Below are 19157 nucleotides of genomic sequence, written 5' to 3'. Positions count from 1 at the left end.
AGAAAAGGATGACAGTTACCAGCTGACAAAGGGAGTGAGGGAGTCGAGCATCTTTTGGACATCTTCCTAGCTCCCACGTGGAGGCTGGCGATCCCTACAGTGTCACTGACTGCATCACTCTGGCTCTTCCCAACAATACCGAGAAGGTGGCCTCAACAGCCCAGTGAATAGGAAGTCCAAGGCAGAAGTTATCACAGGCAGTTCCTGGCCTGAATAACAGGACGGTGTTTGCGCCCACAGCCGGGTTGCCTGCTGTTGAGGTCACTGCTGGCCCAGGAAAGGATGCTCAGAGGGACAGAGGAAACAGGGGAACAGCCACAACTATGATTCAATACAGACTTTTCCTGGTGTCTGATTAACCAGAAGAGACGGAAATCAAAGCCAACAAAATGAAGCACTCAACAGGGCAACCCAGGAAGCTCTCTGGCCTAGGAGTGAGAAGAGGAGACAGACAAGGATCTCCTGACAGAGTCATCAGAGGAGACCAAGAAGAGGCTCTGTCTGCGGAGTGTTTGAAGCTGGGGGTGTGGGGTGTGGGTGGGCGGGGTGGGGGGAGTCAGGGAGGCAGGCTCCCAAATGGGATGTAGTGGGTGAAGGAGGGGCAGCCTTCTTGCTCCTGAGTCAGCTGTGACTACAGCCATGCTGTGCAACTTCCCAAACCGGCTTAACTCCAGAGAAGATGGATGCTGGCTGGGACATTTAGTATCTGGACCTTCATAGAATCTTGCACTGAATCATGGCTAAGTGGCTGAGGTGATCAGGAGACACAGTTAGAGGAAACTCCTGACCGTCCCTTAAGACTTGGCCTGCCTCTCTATGAGAGCCAAGGACCCAATGTCCAGAGGCTTGCCAGCACACGTAAGAGAAGAAACGGCGCCAGCAAGTGGCCTGCAGGCATCGAGGAGGACAAGAAGCTGTGCCTCCTCACACCTCTCTCTGCAGCCAAATCCATGAGCTGAGCACCCTGGCATCTAGTTTCCCATCCAGATGGGTGGAAAGCAGGGCAGGTTCTGATAACAACTTTTCAGCGAGATTTCAGAACACTATGATACAGTGGGCCTCCCTCAAGATACAGTTAGTGCTAAGTAAAGATCATAGTTTATCCACTGGAAAGAACTTATGTCCACCAAATGCCTAAGCACAACCTTCTAGACGTTTCCAGCATGGTAGAGGGTCTTCTTTGTGAAGACAGCTTGGCCTTAATCACATAATCTGGGTCAGCCATGTCTTAGTCTTTCAACTAGACTGTTGCTGTCTCCAAATGTTCATCCACAGAAGTATGGTCAACAAAAACATGTGACGGCCACACATGAAACATTATTTAGCCATAAAAAGGAGTAAAAGGCTGAGTGACAGACACTACCTAAAGAACCTTAAGAGAGTCGTGTGAATAAAAGAAGCCAGTCACAGCTGACTGTGTCACATGATCCCATCAATATGACATTTTCAGAAGAGACATCCATTGTGACAGGAAGTAGATGCCTGATTTCCTAGGATTTATGAAACTACGGGGTAGGGGTGGGTAGAGGTGATTGGTATTGAGTATAAAGTTTCTTTTGTGATTGATGCAAATGTTCTAGAATTGGCTGTGGTAACAACTTCAAATTCTATGAATCCACATAAAGATTCTGCTGTGTGAATGGATGGGGTGAATTGGGGTATGTTTGAATTAAATCTCAATAAAACTGTAATACTTAGAAATGAAGAAAGGGGTGGTAGCTATATGATAGAGTAGCTATATTGCTCTTCTAGGTCTTAGGTTCAACCCTCCATGACAGGAAGAGTCTGGGGTAGAAACAGGGAGAAGAGGAGAAGGGGAAAGGAGTGAGGTACAGGAAGAGGGTTGAAAAAAAAAAAAAACAGTTATCATAGGACCATGGCAATAGCACCAGCAATAACAGCCAAGATGGTAGTTCTAGACTAGATTACAATGATTTGGTGAGTATATACACACTTGTCCCCAAGCGTACACCCCAAACATGAGAAGCTGTGCTTCTGCTTAGTGATCCCCCGCCCCCCACACACCGTCAGCTCTGACCTCCACTGTCCAACACCACAACAGAGAGTCATGCGGCAGACAGTCAGGAACTCCTCCTATTTTGTCTCCTAACCCCAAGCAATTCCTAAACAGCGGGAGTTAAATATTTATAAAGCAGTCACTGTTTGTTTAATGTTCACTCTGGTCTTGGGAAGCCTGACGCTGAGAATTGCTGAGGTGACTGCTGATTATACAACGGGAGGAGCCTGGTGCTCCATGGTGCCTGACAGTTACCAGGATGGCCTGTCTCCTCCTCTCCAAAGCTCCGGGGGAGTTGCTTCCTGCCTTGCACTCTGCCCCAGGGCTCCTTGAGTGCCTGAGCTTACTCTCCTCTCTGCAGTTTCCATGAGCAAAGAGAAGGCAGCCCTTGTTGCCAAAAGCTACTGATTCTGCATGTACCAGAAACAGTTTGGAGGCCTAGGTGGGGTGGAACATATGCATGACACTTTCCATAGAGTCCCTCGAAGGCCTATGCCAACTGCTAGTCCTCACAAGCTATGTGTAGGCTGAGTAGAGTCAAGGCAGTGAGATACACAGATCAGGCACGCACAGTACCCACCTACTTCACATACTTCTCTGAGCATGTTGGGTGCCAGGGCGCAGGGAGGGCACTGCACTGTTAGGAAACAACTCGTCAGCATTTTCCTTCACCCATCATTTTCAAAGCTTCTTTATCATGGTGTATATGTGCATGAAGTATGTCTGTATGCACATACCACAGTATGCATGTAGATGTCAGAGGACAACTTTGTGCAATCAGTTCTCTCCTTTCATCATTACCTGGGTTATACGGGTGCTCTGCCTGCATGTACACCTGCATGCCAGAAGAGCACATCAGACCACATTATAGATGGTTGTGAGTCACCATGTGGTTGCTGGGAATTGAACTCAGGACCTCTGCAAAAGCAGTCAGTGCCTTTAACCTCTGAGCCATCTCTCCAGTCCCTACCTTTGTGTTTATCAGCTGGGACATGAACCTGTTTGGGCTCAGTTTCTCTCATGGTAAAACAACTCAATGGCCTGTCTTAATTTTATATTACAGTGGCAGAACACCATTAGCAAGGCAACCTGTAAAAGAAGGAATTTGCCTGGGCTATATATAGCACCAGAGAGCTAGAGAGCATGAATGTGGAGTGAAAGCATGGTGACAGGGGGCTGGTGCAGCGGCTGAGAGCTCACATCTTGAGCCACAAAAAGGAGACAGAAAGAGCACACTGGGAAGGGAGCAAATCTTTTGAAACCAAAAGCCCGTTCCCAGGGACGCACTTCATCTCACAAGGCCTCCTGGTCCTTCCTAACCAGTTCCACCAGGAGGAGACCAAATATGCAAATACACGAGTTTATAGGTACCATTCCTATCAAACTACTACATGATCCATTAACTATTCACACTTGTTTACATGCAAAAACCAAGATGCCGCTTGGGGTCAGAAGTATCATGTGGGTGTAGTCCAATGATTACCCAGGTATGCCTCAGCTGTAAACCCCACCAGGGGGTGAGGTTAGGCAATTCCATTCACTGATCCTTAAAACAATGTGGGCTACAACAACGAAGGTGGGGTGAGAAAATGGTACCCTGCAACTATAAAATCCTGCCCAAAACATGACAGAGTAAAGCTCATGGAAGAGGCTTGATGGCTAGAGTTTCCAATAGGTCCATGACCCCATGACACCCTGTGGGGCCTGGTGACCTCTCAAAGTGACTAGCATGTGGTCAGGTCACCACTCATGCCACCAGCTGTGTTAGGTAACAGCTGTCCCAGCATCTATAAACCACCCCTGTTCTGTTAAGAATCCCAACCAAACCTGCCGGGTGTGGTGGCGCACACCTTTAATCCCAGCACTTGGGAGGCAGAGGCAGGCAGATCACTGTGAGTTTGAGGCCAGCCTGGTCTACAAAGTGAGTCCAGGACAGCCAAGGCTAACAGAGAAACCCTGTCTCGAAAAACAAAACAAAAAAAAAAAACAAAAACAAAAAAATAATCCCAACCTACTTGTACCAGGAGGAGCCAGCAGTACAGGTAGACAGGAGTCTCTGAGCTAACTAAATAAGAGATGAAATCCCTATAGCTCCCCTATGCTGGCCACCACCTATCTCTGCCCATGTATGAGCAACAGAGCTAGCTACCAAGACACAAGTGACAAGCAAGGTCTTCATCCTCAGGGACTTCTCAGCTGCATAGTGAGCCAGACACGAAAAGAAGCCGGGAGTTCTGGAGCATGACTGTCAGTCATCCTAGGGCTCAAGGTTAGCCTGAGCTACACTGTGAGACCCTGACTATGTTTTTTTTTTAAATGCAAAACAAACAAACAAAAACAAAACAGAAAAACAGTAAGAAGGGAAAAGAGATTAGAGTGGAGGGAGAGAAAGGAAAATAAACGAGACAAAGAAAAGGCCTGGGAAGGACATGGAGAAGTGCAGATGACGCAGAGAGGAGAAATCAAGGCAGAAGAAAGCCTAACTCAGTAGCAGCTCTGGGTTCGATCCCCGACACCCCAGTAAAGAAGAGCAAAAGGAACTGGAGGCGAAGAAAAATGCCACTGAAAGCGAAGCCACTTCAAATGAAGGCCAGATATTTAGAGTAAGTAGGACAGTGTGGGAAGGGAGTGGATACCTCATCTCTGAAAGCAAACCAGCAGCTGTTTCTAGCTCTACCCCTCACTGGCTGTGACCTGGAGTGACCCATGTCTTTTGTCCTAGCATGTGTGTTTGTGTGTCGGGGGTGGGGGGTTGGGCGGGTGGGGGTGGGTGCATTCTGTGATATACTCTAAATATGTACACGTCATGAAGTAAGCTCTGCCTCATATTTCACACCTGATGTTTGCAATTAATAAACGAAGTCCCGTTCTTAGAGCTCTCACAGTCAGGCCATGAAAGAGCCATTCTCCTGTCTGTGGGGGCTTTTCCCTGTACTCAGTTCCTCACAGCGTGCAAACTTCCTTCCCTCACTTCTTCTCTTATGAGAAGTCTCATGCCTTCAGAAGACCTCTCTGACTTCCTGAATTCTCCCAGGCCTGTTCCTAATTTCTGTGCTGATTAACTCGCTCTCTAAATCTGCCAAGAACTGTTGTCTTTCTTCTGTGCTGCTGCCTGGGACTCAGCAAGGGTCCCTCGGTCCTCCCTGCAGTTGCTCTTCAGAGTCCCAAACCTCTTCTCTCTCCATGGATAGTGTCTTAACCAGGGCTTCTATAGCTGGATTGAAATGCCATGACCCAAAAGCAAGTTAATGAGGGAAGGGTTTATTTGGTTGACCACTCCTTCAACACAGGAGGAAGTCGGAGCAGGAACTCAAACTGGGCTGGAACCTCAAGGCAGGAGCTAATGCAGAGGCCATGGAGGGGTGCTGCTTACTGAGCCCTGAGCTTGCTCAGCCTGCTTTTTTTTTTTATAGAACCCAGCCCATTGATGGCACCACGCATAATGGGTTGGGCCCTCCCCCTCCCCCTCCCCCTTCCCTTCCCCTCCCCCACTGACCACTGAGGCATTGATTGAGAAGGTGCCTCACAGGTGGAGCTCATGGAGGCATCTTCTCAACCGAGACTCCTTCCTATCTGATGACTCTAGCTTGGGTCAGGTTGACACACAAAACCATCCAGGGCAGATAGTAAGCAGAGCACTGCACAATTGCGTGTCTGTATTCCTGAGTATGTGTTCATGTGTGCACATCCAAATGTGTGTGGATGCATGTCCAGGCCAGAGGACCGTGGGTGTCATTCCTCAGATGCAACACGCTTCCCTCCCCACTTTGAGAAATGATCTCTCAATGTCCTGGAATCCAACATGGAGTCTGTAGGCTAGCCATGCAGTCAACAGTGGCCTTGCCTCTTGCCTTTCCATCCTGGGATTGTGAGCATGTGACACCGTGCCCAGCTTCTTCTTCTTCTTCTTCTTCTTCTTCTTCTTCTTCTTCTTCTTCTTCTTCTTCTTCTTTTTTTTAAACATGAATCCTGGGGATTGAATCAATTCCTCATGCTTGCAAGGCAAACACTTACTAACTGAACAATCTCCATAGCCCACTGCACAGTTTAATGATTTATCTCCTTCACAGTGCTCCCCCTGCTCACATTAGGAAGCAAGGCCCCCCAGACTGCACTATTGCTTTCTTTACACCCCTCATAACACAACCAGTACCCCCACCTTGTTTTTACAGAGTCCTGCCAGCCCTGCAGTTTCTGGCAGTCGATTAACCTTGGGGAAAACAAGCCCTTATCCAACTTCACCATTGCCACTCTATTTAAAAAGTAGACAACCAGCCGAGCGTGGTGGTGCACACTTTTAATCCCAGCACTCCGGAGGCAGAGGCAGGTGGATCGCCGTCAGTTCAAGGCCAGCCTGGTCTACAAAGCGAGTCCAGCACAGCCAAGGCTAACACAGAGAGACCCTTTCTCGAAAAACCAAAAAAAAAAAAGCAGGCAACCCCTGTAGCTGGGCGGTGGTGATACAGGCCTTTAATCCCCGAGGCAGGCTGATCTCTGTGAGTTCCAGTCCAGCCGGGTCTATAGAGCTAGTTTCAGGATAGCCAGGGCTACAAAAAGAAACCTTGTCCCAAATGTCCACCCACCCACCGCTCAAAAAGTAGATAACCCTGAAAAGCACCAAAACTTACATTGTCTGAGGGCTGCTTGTCAACTAACCAATGGAAGGGAAGGAATTTCCTCTGGTCCAGTGACCATAGGTACAAATTATCTTTCCCAGGAAAAAACAAAGTCACATGTGGATACCTGCAATACCAGATTTCCGTTTCCTCACAGTAAAGCAAAGCTCAGTCATTTGTAACCTCTGGGATACACACTCCCTATTGGTTTAACCAAACCATTCTTTCACAGCTGTTTTGCTTCTAAGGAATTCAGTAACAATGACTCCACAAATTAACATTTATCTGCTTTTTCCAAAGTCCTTTGCTTTCCAGGGACCACCTCGTAAGAAACTCCAGTTTCTCAGTGTATATAATATGTAATGATCAACACAAGTAACTTTTGGCAAGCCCACAAATCAGCTGGTGGCTGCAAGCATTCCAGGCACACCAGTATCAATAGTTAACATTTAACGAGTGTTTACCATACATCCGCCAGGAAGCACTGTTCTAAGCCTTCCTGTGTATTAACTCCTTCACCTCTCTAGAAAGTAGGCACGTGGTCAGGGATCATAAAGGAAACAAAGAGACACAGAGAAGCTAGTGAATATACAGGCACAGAAAAGCCCAGGTAACAGCTAGAACCCCTTTGCCCTTGCTTCTCTATAAGCAAATTTATGGGGACTTACGTGCACACTAATGAAATAATTATTAACACTTCCTAATATTTTTTTCAAAGCAACAAAAATAGATCTTTTAAAGTGGGAAAAATAAATGGGCTTCTGCATAGCAGCTACCCAGCCCAGGTCCTTGGTGAGACTGTGGCCTCAGTTTGCTTTGCAAAGGGGTTTTGCTGTATCCCTTGATGCACTGAGTGAGCCAAATAGAGGTCAGTTCCGAGTTCTAGCTATTCATCCTCTTACTGACAGCTGTTTACAAGGCCTGGCAATCATTTCATGACTGATGAGTGTCCGTGTGGCTGGGCTGGATATTAGCAATGAGTTTATGAGTGGGTGTTTTCATGTGGCAACGACCTAGGCTTTAGTGTGAAACTCCCTGTGCAATGTATGTTTTCAGGATCACAGATCTAAAGGACTCACTCAGTGTCTGAGTTACCAGAGCATGACCTGTGGGTGTAGGATAGAGAGAAAGGTTTTTGGGGGGTGGGGTGGAGTTAATCCCCAATCTGTAAATATGTCTCTGTGTTTAGTCCCTGGAAGAAACACGTTCCGTGCCTGGCTGTGGACGCTTAGCAAGTGACACATGACTTGGAAATCCCCACAAGCTGATGAGAACAGTATAGAAGGAAAAGACTGGAACAGAATGGTGGGCTACAGAGTGAGGACTTAGTAGAGGGGGGTAGGGGGGGTCTTTCCAACTCCTGAATACCCCAGATCCTCAAGAGACTCAAGTTTTTGGATGGTGGGCCAGTTGAGGCCATGAGAGAGGGGTCCTACAAAGAGAACAGACAGCTCCCTGAGGGATCGTGGGAAGCAGATCCCTTGGAATCTTAGCCTAGTGTTCTTTCTGTTGTCTCAGTTCCAGAGACCATCAGAATCCAGGACCCTCACTCAGTTTGGATTTGCAAAGGGGATCTGCTCAAAGGACTCCCCAAGATCCAAAGAAAGGAAGAAGCATCTATTGCCAAACCTCCTCAGGATAAAACTGTCCATAAGTCAAGATAATACGAAGGACCAAAGAGGATTGACGTACATGAAGCTTACTTAGCACAGTGCTTGCTTAGCCTGCTCAAGCCCTGGGTTTGATCACTAGTACTGTATAAACCAGGCATGGCAGTGCATGCCTGCATCCCAGCATCCGGGAGCTGGAGGTAGCAAGATATTCTTCAGTGATAGAACATCTGCGTAGCATATGTACAAGATACTGCGGTCAGTCTCAGTATCAAATACCACAAAAACAGAAGAGGAGGCATGAGAGGGGAAGACAAATCCTTGATCTCTTGAAATAATCAAAACCAAGAGGGAACAGGGAGCTCACAGCTTTTCAGCATGTAGCATGGTGACTTTACTTGGGGACGTGTTCACTTCATTAACAGCCTTCCCTTCATAACCTCAAGTACAGAGGCGGGTACAGATGCTAAAAGGCGACCAGATCAGCTCTGGTTCATTCTAGGAGCCCTAGCTGGCTACCTTCAGTTTCAGTGACACCTGTTTAAAAGAGAAGAAGTAGGGCTGGAGAGGTGGCTCGGTGGTTAAGAGCACTGACTATTCTTCCAGAGGACCTGGGTTCAATTCCCAGTAGTACCCACATGGCAGCTCACAACTGTCTCGCAAATCCAGTTTCAGGGGACCTGACCCCATCACACAGATGTACATGCAGGCAAAACACCAATACATATAAGCTAATTGATTGATTAATTAAACTATCACTCCTATAACATTCTATATGATCACCGTTAAAAATAAAGAAAGAAAAAACAAAAGAGAGGAAGGACTAAATGGATTGCACCATCCCCTCCCCATGAAGTGCAATCAAGAAGGGGGAAGGCCAGCACAGATGGTCCTTAGGTACTTCACTAAATCATATGGGCAGTTCAGCTATAGGCAACTGCAGAAGGGTTTGGAAGGACAGCTCAGGTTTTAGAGCCCACTCGTTGTGTTTGAGTTACATGTGCACGTGGGAAATGAGCTCACTTTGCTCCTTACATCCACCTATTCTCCTAAAAGCTTCAGGGGCTTTATGGATGGCAAAACCCAAGAGCCCTTTCTTCATCAGGCCATCTGCCAGTCTCATATGGAAAGCTGGCTGTGCACAAGTGTGGTATGGGGGAACACAGGTGAAGAATCCAGGTCCCATGCCCTATTCTCTAATGCCATAGCTGTACCAATAACACATCACTCATGGTAACAGATAACTCATGGGGACCCAGGGCCTTTCAGGCAGTACATAAAACACATTGTAAAGGCCATAGATATGGGTGGCATTATGACTCTGCTGTTCCCATTGGTGAGTAAGGATGCAGATCAGAGAGGATGAGTGTCTGTTTGCTCAGCAAGTTACCAGAGAAACTGGCATCACCAACTCCAAAAGGCCTTTTCTCTGTGGCTCTTCCAGATGGAGGAACACACATGCTCCCACATGAATCCAAATCCCTGTACCAGGAAGGCCATGACTTGGCTTTGCCACCCCACTCCACAAACAGTCTCCAGGGTCTTCCATCCGCTCTTTTCTCTTTACCATTGGCTCCATTTGTTTCCAGTGTCTCTTCCTGATCAACACAGATGGGGGAAGCTCTGATGGCTTTGAGAGCAAAGGCAAAAGGCAGCAGTGTACATGAGGTCGGAATGCAAATGCCAATGCTTTCATCAGCCAGATCTCTCACTGCCCACTCTGGCACAGTCTTCCAGCTTCCATGGGGCCAAGCAGAACAGCTCCTTAGAAATCCTGTTTTGTCTGTATTCCCCCTTGTGGGAGAGAGGGGTGAGAAGCCTAATCCAGTGTACCTTCAGAATCACGGATCTGCTTCACTGTATGAGGTGGCTAGCTGTTGGAAACACAGGCTCCACTCTCTGCCCTTGGCCACCAAATGCTGACCAGTAAGATAGAAAGGAGGTCTGTTTCAGCCAGACGCCACCGCCACATACAGTCAGCAAAGCCAGCAAATGCTGTAGCTAGCACTAGTGGCAGGATTGCCATTACGTGCCTCCCACACAAATCAGATCCAGAAAATGGAGGTCTGGAACCACAAACTAAAGATACAGCAAGGAGGACCCACCCTTTCTGTTCCTTCTCACTTTTTATGCAGCAAAGCCAGCAACTCTACAACACAGATTCCTGTGGCTCAGAAGGACCTCTTGAGGTTGTAGATATGGCTCTTCTGCAGGAAGACAGATTCATCACAGGATCTTGGCAGGAGAGGGAGGCCTCATCCTTGGTAAAGGTATCTCAAGAACTTGCCAGCCTTCCCTGTCATCATTTGAACAGCCTGTACCCTTTTAAATTACGGTACTTGCTACATTTGAGCTTCCTACTTTATCCAAATATCTATCTCCTACTCATACCTGTAAGCCATTGAGACCTGGGTCCATTTTCCTCTTCTCTGTCTTTTTCACAACTGGGCCAGAGGACCAGTCTAGAGGGCTAGTAAGTGCAAGTGGGTGGATAGGAAGGTAAATGCATCATAGGCCATTGAGTAGATCATAGGGATGGATGAGTGTGCCTAGATGGACGAGTACATAAGTAGGTAAGTGGACAGATAAACGGATGAAACAATAGATAACGTAATTACTGGACAAGTGTGTAGATAGGTAAAGGGTAGATAACAGGTTGATAAATGCATAGATGGAAGAATTTTCGAGTGGCTACATGAATAAGATGGGTAGGTACATGAACTGATGGAAGTGTGGGTGAAACAGTGGAATGGAACAAAGGACAAATGGATAAAGTGTTCAGATGGACGGGTCAATGAAAGAAGTAATAAGTGGGTAGGATGATGTATGGAGATGTGGATGTACACTCAAGCAGCAAAGAGTGAAAAGAGACAGAAGAGAATCTTTCTGCAAGGGCTGAAGAGATGGCTCAGAGGTTAAGGATACTACCTACACATCCAGAGATCCTGAGTTCAATTCCCAGCCCCCCCCCCCATGGTGGCTCACAGCCAGCTATAATGGTATCTAATGCCCTCTTATATCTGATGTTCTCTTCTGCTATGCAGGTATACATGCAAATAGCGTGCTTATGTACATAAATAAATAAATAAATAAATATGAGGAAGAAGGAAGAGGAGGAAGAGGAGGAGCAAGATTGTAACTGAAGACTGTCAAACATGCTCACTCTAGAATCATGGGACTTTTGGTCTCACGCCCACTACCCAGGAATCCTAAATAAGACTGCTTTGCCTTCAGTCACATGGTAAAGAATCTACAGTGATATGTAGGGCTTTGAGACACTCCAGTAAGATTGGATAAATGATACTCAAATTCATGAGATTGTACATAGAAGGGCACTACCCATGGGTCCTTGAAATGCAATCAGAGGAAGGGGTGTAGGAAAGAAGCCTTCTGTTTTTTTACAAGCAATGGCCCACAACTTCCGACGAAGAATGCAAGGAATGTCAGTGCTCCTGGTTTCTTCCCTAGTTCACACACCTCACCAAGAGGTTGAGATTTTTAGAGGTTTTTGGGATTTGGGGAATTTAAATCTGATCTCTGCAGAGTATGCAAAATGTTTGAACTTGGTTCAAAATGTGACCAGTTAACAAGGACCCCCATACCAGCAGTCATGTCGGCATCCCAATCTCCCAGCACACAGGCACTTGCTGGGACATGATATATTTATCGCAACAAACAACCCCAGGAAGACACTGGTGAGTGCTCCCATACTCCCCTGTATATATCTGGGGAAACTGAGGCACATAGGGTCATCCAGGGTAGAGAAAAGCATTTGGTGAACCTATAGCTAGGAGGCTAGAAGTGCCCACTCAGGTGATGTCAAACACTCAGCTGTTTCCAATTTCCTCCATAGACAGAGGGGGGAATACAGACAGCAAAGAACCAGCTGCCCAGAAAGAAGCTATGGAGAAGACCCTTTCCTGGTTGGAGCTACCAGCCCCTCACACAGAAAGTACATCCCACTCTGAGCAGTCTGGACCCATGCTGCAATGTCTCCACCATCTCCTCTCCACCTTGAGACTTGGAGAGGTCTCACACACACACACACACACACACACACACACACACACACACACACACACTCCACCCACCGCCACGTGACTTGCTGCCTGAGGACATAAACCTAGGTCTAGTGCATAGGTTAGACCTGAGCAGAAGAAGCGGTTGGGTAACAGTCACTGCCCATGAGGAGTTCATAGTTGGCAAGCCGTCAGGAAACCATTCATACTAAGCCAGACTAAGATACAAGACCCACTATAGGGCCACCTAGACAAAAGAGTTGAACATGAGCTGGTCCTCAATCTAGCCAGAAAGACAGACTATGCAAGTGACCTCATATTTAGACCACACTAATATGCCACCATTTACAACAACCAAAAAAACCTCAAAAATGGCTCCTCCTCTCAGGCTAGAGTTAAGGGAACTTCTCCATGAGTATCCTGGGCATGCCATGGGTGACGGAGCTCCCCACAGGCTGCTGTGTCCCCTTGGTAGAAAGCCGTAAGAGGCAAAGCTTGCTGGTCTGTGCTCTGCCGTCCTGCCTTAGATCCTGTGGCCCTTGGGTGTGTTACTCAGCTCCTTGGAGCTCAGTCTGTGTAACAGAGGGGTGAAGGCAGCAGCAGCGATCCTGTCAGGCATGAGTTCACACACATAAAGCACTTGGCAGATGCCTGGGAAGTGCCTGGAAATTTACCTAGCTGTTATTACATGACTTGAAACAAAACAAACACTTCCTCCCAACGGGCTCTGTTGGGTGCAGATCGCTGCACTGCGCACTGAACTGTGGGCTACAAACACGCTGCAGCATAATGTCCCCTTGAAGAAGAGAGGCCTCAAAGCTCATTCAAAGCCAGGCCTCTTTCTGAAAGACAGTTCCTCTGCACCCCTGCCTCATCCATCAACAACCTTCCCACATGAGCCACGCCCAGCCTTTATCCACCACTAACCATGCCTCACCCATAACCTGCAGTGGGGTTCAGTTGAAACAGTTCATTGGGCACAAAGCTGTTCTTTCACCTAAGATAAGGGAAACTTGAGGCCAAGGAAGCTAGGTGTCACTAATAGCAAGGACAGAGGGTCTCAACTTTCTTCAATAGCAACCCAAGAAGCAGAGTTGAGGCGGTACAGGAAATGGGTGCCATCACAGGCTGTTGGTGTTCATATCTGAACCCAGGGCTGGGTCTTTGATGAGTTCCTATGCCCAGTACTCCCCAGCACAATTCCCAGTACAGATGCTCCAGGATTTGTGCATCTGATACAGTCCAGGAGAGCGCTGTCAGGAAATAAAGGATGTGGTCACAAACCCAAAGTTTCACAGAGGAGGAACAGAAAAGAAAAAAAAAAGCTGCAAGCTACTAGCCAGTTCCACGTCTTACTCCACCCCCCATCCTGGATGGTCAGAACAGGGCAGAGAAGAGCTAGGACCTCAAGACCTCAAGGTCCAGCAGCTCCAGCGTCCAGACCGCAGCTGGTTCTGAGACTGACTAGCTATAGGGGAATCACAACCCACATCCCCCACCTGTTCTCCAAGCTCCTGCCAGGAAGCCTATGTCAGGATTCTAGGAATGCCTTACAGTGACTCCTGTTGCTTTTCACTGCACCCAGATGTCAATCACCCAACCAGTCAACCATCCCCACAGCTCACCTGGTACTCCTCTGGTTAACTGTGTTACCACGGTTAACAGCACAAGGTTTAGATTCTGGCACTGGAGTTAAAATATCAGCTCAGCCCTTTTCAGTTGTGTGACTCAAGCACTCTACTTAGCCTCTCTGGTCTTATATTTTTCCCATTGTAAAAATAGGGCTAATTAATTTTAACACTGTATTTCCTATGATTATTATAGGAGTTAAATTACACGCATCAGAAGAGGCTTGATTCCAATTGCCTCAAAGTTAATATGCTCTAGATAAATGTCAGCTATGATTATTTCTCACAAAGCTAATTAACACTATCAGGAAATCGTTTAAGTGAACTGATCTCCCAGGTGAGGGTGTTTCCGTGGGTAGGGTATTCCTCACCAAAAGGAGACCAACAAGGAAGGGAGGATGTGAAGAACCAGGCAGGAAGCCTGGGAGAGATTTCTGCTGCTATGTGCGAGTCACACTCACATACAGCCTGGCCACCTCTCAGACCTGAGGGGCTGGATTGCTGTTCAAGGACATATGACTGATAATTTAGGATTGCTTTTTCTTAATTATTTACCAAAAGTTATTTGCTCTGGTTCTTGAAATAAATACTAAGGGACAAAATAATACTACAGTTACCAAAAAAGACTTGTTGTTTGTTTGCTTGCTTTTAATTAAAAAAAAAAAAAAAAAAAAAAAAAAAAAAGAACAGAGATGGAGCCAAGAGTGTGGGTCAGTGGTGCAGCGTCGAACTAGCATTTACATGCCTGCCCAGTGACCATCCTCAGAGTGGTGAGTGGAAGTGCACAGGCACGGGGAGAGGGAAGGTAATAATAAAAAGAGAAATAAAAAGAAGGCAGGAAGGAAATTTTCTGCAGAACGCTTCAGGTCAGCAGAAGTTCTGATCCCAAATCTGACCTCCAGGTCCTCCTCAGCAAAGCTCGGAAAGGTCTAGCTGTGCCTCTTGCTCCAAGGTTAGTCTTTAACGAGCTCATCTATCATGGTGCTGCAAACACACAAGGCATCCTGTGTCTCTCTAGAACTTTCATCCAAATATTGTTATCATGTCCCTTCCCTTTAGTTGGCTACTCTCTGTGTCTTCATAAAGAGAAATCATGAAAGCTCACCTAGAGCCCCTCTGGCTGGCTTCCCTTCCCTTCCCTTCCCTTTCCTACCCTTCCCTTCCCTTCCCTTCCCTTCCCTTCCCTTCCCTTCCCTTCCCTTCCCTTCCCTTTCCTTGTCCCTACTGGTTCTCCTTTACTAAGCCTAGGTGTCAATCTATCCAGGCTGGCCTTGACTCTCCTGTGTGGCACAGGCTAGACGGATGCTCAATACCAAGGGCTGCATCATAAACACGGCTCTCCATGCCCAGCACTACAGTGGCTCTGAAAGGTCCCACGCAGCCTCTGAGTGCTTCAGTGATCAGTTGCCCCTCAGCCCACAGAGATCCCTGCATATACGGAACACTGCTTGCACCACCTCCATGGTCCTTGAAACAGTCTCCTAAATTAGGTACTATCATCACCCCTACTTTCAAAAGGGAAAAAAGGGGGGGCCTTGGAGAAGAAATAGAATCTAGGGTCCTATGCTAATCGGTCATGAAGCTACAAACACCCAGGTGGATTCACTCTGCCTTCACCCCCATTGCTCACACCCATGCATCTTCGTAAATGCCTTTGTACTACCGTGCTGCTTTTTCACTGGATTTGAGGAGCAGAAGGAGGATCTTTTTGAAAAGGACCCTGTGAATATGGTGGCAGAGACTTAATCCTTCAGTGGTGCTCTGGATCACAAACAGCAGGAGAGAGTAAGAGGGGAAAGTGGCCAGTGTGGTCCAATACACTTCCTTATACAGTTAAGGTATCGAAACCCACTGCTTCTCCTAGGAAACGTTCAGTCTCACGGGAGAAGACAGGAGACCTTGTTTAAACAAACAAACAAACAAACAAACGGCACAGTGGCCATGAAGTGAGAGATCAGAGCAGCTAGCTAACTCTGCCAGGGAAGCCACTGGGGCCTTTACCCACCCACTGTAGTTGGTTTGAAAGCAAGATCAGGTGGAGGCTGGCAGGAAGGGAAAATGCCCCAGTCTGATTGATTGATGGCAGCTTTGGCGATGTTGCTGGTGTACCTCTGAGTCAGTGAGTGCCCCTTACTACTTTGCTAGCTCACACATCATGGTGGCTCTTCCAACTACACCTCTAGGAGTCTTTCCAAGAACTGTAGCAGATCGCAGCCCTCTATTATAGAGCTTCCAGTCAGAAGTCCCACAAAGGGGTTAAGAAGTGAACATGGAAAGATGGAGAAGGCAACTGAGTCGATGACCCTAACAGACCAGCATCCTAAAAGCACGAATCCCCAGGAATGCCAGGAATAACTGTGTCTTGTAGATTTGTACTAAGCGTTCACCTCTATTTATCACTCAAAGAAAGAAAAATAGGGAGGAAGGGAAAAAAAAAGGCAAATTCCAAAAAGATGAGGCAGCCCAAAAATCAAGATAGGGAATGCCATGAACAACTCACAGCCTGGAATAACTGAAATGGAATTTCCTCCCCGTCACTGAAAGGCACAGGACCTCAACTCCAGCGAGTGGGCCCCTGGAGCCAGCCACGTGAATCAGCCCCTTGTTTGCAGTTCCAGGGAACCAGAGTCAGGAAGAGGCTGGGTGTGGAATGTGTACTTTCCCCTTTCTTCAGCTATCACTCTTTCCCCCCACCCCGCCCTTCTGTTTACACCCTCGGTAAGGCTGTGGCTTGGAACACCCCACAAGCAGAATCTCTGAGGTGATGATGGGTCCTGGGTCTGAAAACAAAGTGTTTTGGGGCTGGGGATGTAACTCGCTTGCTAAAATGCTTGCCTAGCACGTATGAAGAGCTGGATTTGATGCATAGCACCTAAGGAAACTGGGCATAGTGGTATACGCCTGTAAGCACAGCAATCAGGCTGACTATTAGACTCAGTAGAGACTAAAGTTTGCGGTTACTCTCCGCTATTCTACTGAGTTTGAGGCTAGCCTGGGCTACCCTGTCTGAAGTGGGGTGGGGTGGGGTGGGAGTGGAGGAGGAGGAGGAGGAGGAGGAAGAGGAGGAGAGAAAAGTAAAGGGATGCTTTAAACTGGTGAGGAATTGATAGGAAAATCTTGAATTTTTTGGCTGCCTGACCTCAATCTGTTCATTAGAGGCGCCATGTAATCAGCTAGGAATCCAGGAAAATCAGTTTGAACTGGAGAGCAAAGAAGAAGCTTCCTCTTCCACTAGCCCTGCCTGCCAGCACCTGTGTGCACTGTCCCTAAGCAGACCAAAAAAGCTGAGGCACAACTACAATCGTCCTCTTATGTTCTGGCTTAGGTTTTTTTGACTTCCAGAGATTCCAGGGGGAACGCTCACTGTAAACAGAAAGGCTCCTGTCACTTCTGCAGGCTGCAGCGATCCAGCATCTTGCAGATCAGGGTCTTCCGAGGGCCCCTGATGTCTGCATCTGGAGGCAGTCTGAGCGCTGAATGTGGACTACCTGGGTATCAAACAAGTGACCCAGAAACCCCAGGGAAGGGATGTCAGCTTAGGGTCCTTGCTAGCTGGGGGCTGAGCCCCTTCCAACTTCCATTTCAACCCTTACAAGATAAAGATTATGCAGCTAGGAACTGCTGGGAAAATCAAATTGAAACCTGGTACATTGGGGATGTTCAATAGAGTAGAAGAATCATACAAAATCCTGGCCAATGGAGGCCCACACACCTACACCTTCAACCATCAGTCATGACCTTGACATTTTGGTACACGTGTGAGAGCCAGGTTCACACGAGGCCACAGAAGCATCAGGAAGGCATTAGCTTCATCAAGCCACAAGAGAGCCCACTCCCTTAGCCTAATACGGGAACCAGAGGGCATCAGATATGTCCTTTAAGCTGGTTATCGTTGTTTCATCACACCAAGGGGCCAATCCGACGGGCCCTGCCTGAATTTCCCTTTCCTCTGTTGTTTGTTGTTCTCCGACCATTTATCATCCCCAGGAAGATGCAAACGCTACATGGATTCGCAAAGCACTGTCAATGAAATCCTCCCAGCCGTTTGGAGGATTTATCTTTGGGCTAACTGGAGAACAAATGAAGGCCAAGGAATAGCTTAATTAACTTCATAAGCATCAGCTGGGCATTTCTTCCTTCACCCCACCCCCATCTTGGTGTTAATCCATGAAGAGCAGGAGTCTACAGAAACAACGCAGATAGTTGCACAGGCCGAGGAAGGAGCTCCCATTTAGAAGAAGACTGACCCAGCTCATCAGAGATGCTATCACAGACTGAGGTCACTTCTGAATTGGTGGCCTGAATGAGAGGAGGCTTTGTAGAGCCCTTGGTTTGTGTGGGCCCTGTCCTATTTGCATCTCATTTAACCCCGAAAACCTTCCCCCAAAGAGAATCTGTTACAACGCCATTTTACAGGTGGAGAAACAGAGGCCAGGAAGACGAATCACTTGCCTGAGACTATGTGTAAATACATTAAGTTGATATTCAACCAAGGCCACCCAGATATCACCTCCTCACACCACTGCTCTAGGTCAATGGAGGGAACATTTTTCAGACTGTCATGTTGGGGAAGCCCAGAGTGGGAGTTTAACTGGACTTTGGTGTTCTTACTTGTGAAATGAGGACAGAAACCACTTTACAGAAAAGCCAATGAACTAAACATTAGAAAAGACCTTTAAAAACACTTGAACAGTAGGACAGAGCGACCTCTCAGCACAGTACCCTGCACTGAGTAGGCGTTCCATAATCACTCCGGGAATCTAGAGAGCTAACCACTGGGCCTCACAGCCTTCTTGGAAGGATGAAGGTAGGACTGAGTGATTAGGCTGACTTCCCAAGACTGTTTTCCACCTTGAGGAGAAGCATGTTTTTCTTCAGTGTCAGCACTCTGAGATTGTCCTGTCTATGTTGCCAACTTCAAAATGCTTTCAGCCTCCTGGAGTCTGCACAGTGCCTGGCTCCTACAGCTCCTGGGATGGTTCCTTAACTGTTCCTTCTTGCTCCTTCAGAGAGCAGTCTGAGGATACCATCCAGTGGGCTTGCTCCCTCAAGCACCAGGCTATGCCCCAGAAAAACCTGATTGGGGCAGAACTGCTCATCCCATAGGGTGTGTCTTGAAGGAAACCAAAGGAGCTGAGGTTGAGCTGCTAGCGCTAACAGTTGGGTTAACTGGTCACAAAATGGTGGCCAATCTGGGTATACGACATTCGTGCCAAACTGTAACTCCAGCCCTTGAAAGGCTGAGGCAGGACTACCAAAACAAGTTC

This window comes from Acomys minous (assembly GCF_964271855.1).
Source record: "Acomys minous genome assembly, chromosome: 12".
In the NCBI taxonomy this organism is placed as follows: domain Eukaryota; kingdom Metazoa; phylum Chordata; class Mammalia; order Rodentia; family Muridae; genus Acomys; species Acomys minous.
Note: the sequence above shows the minus strand (reverse complement) of the source record.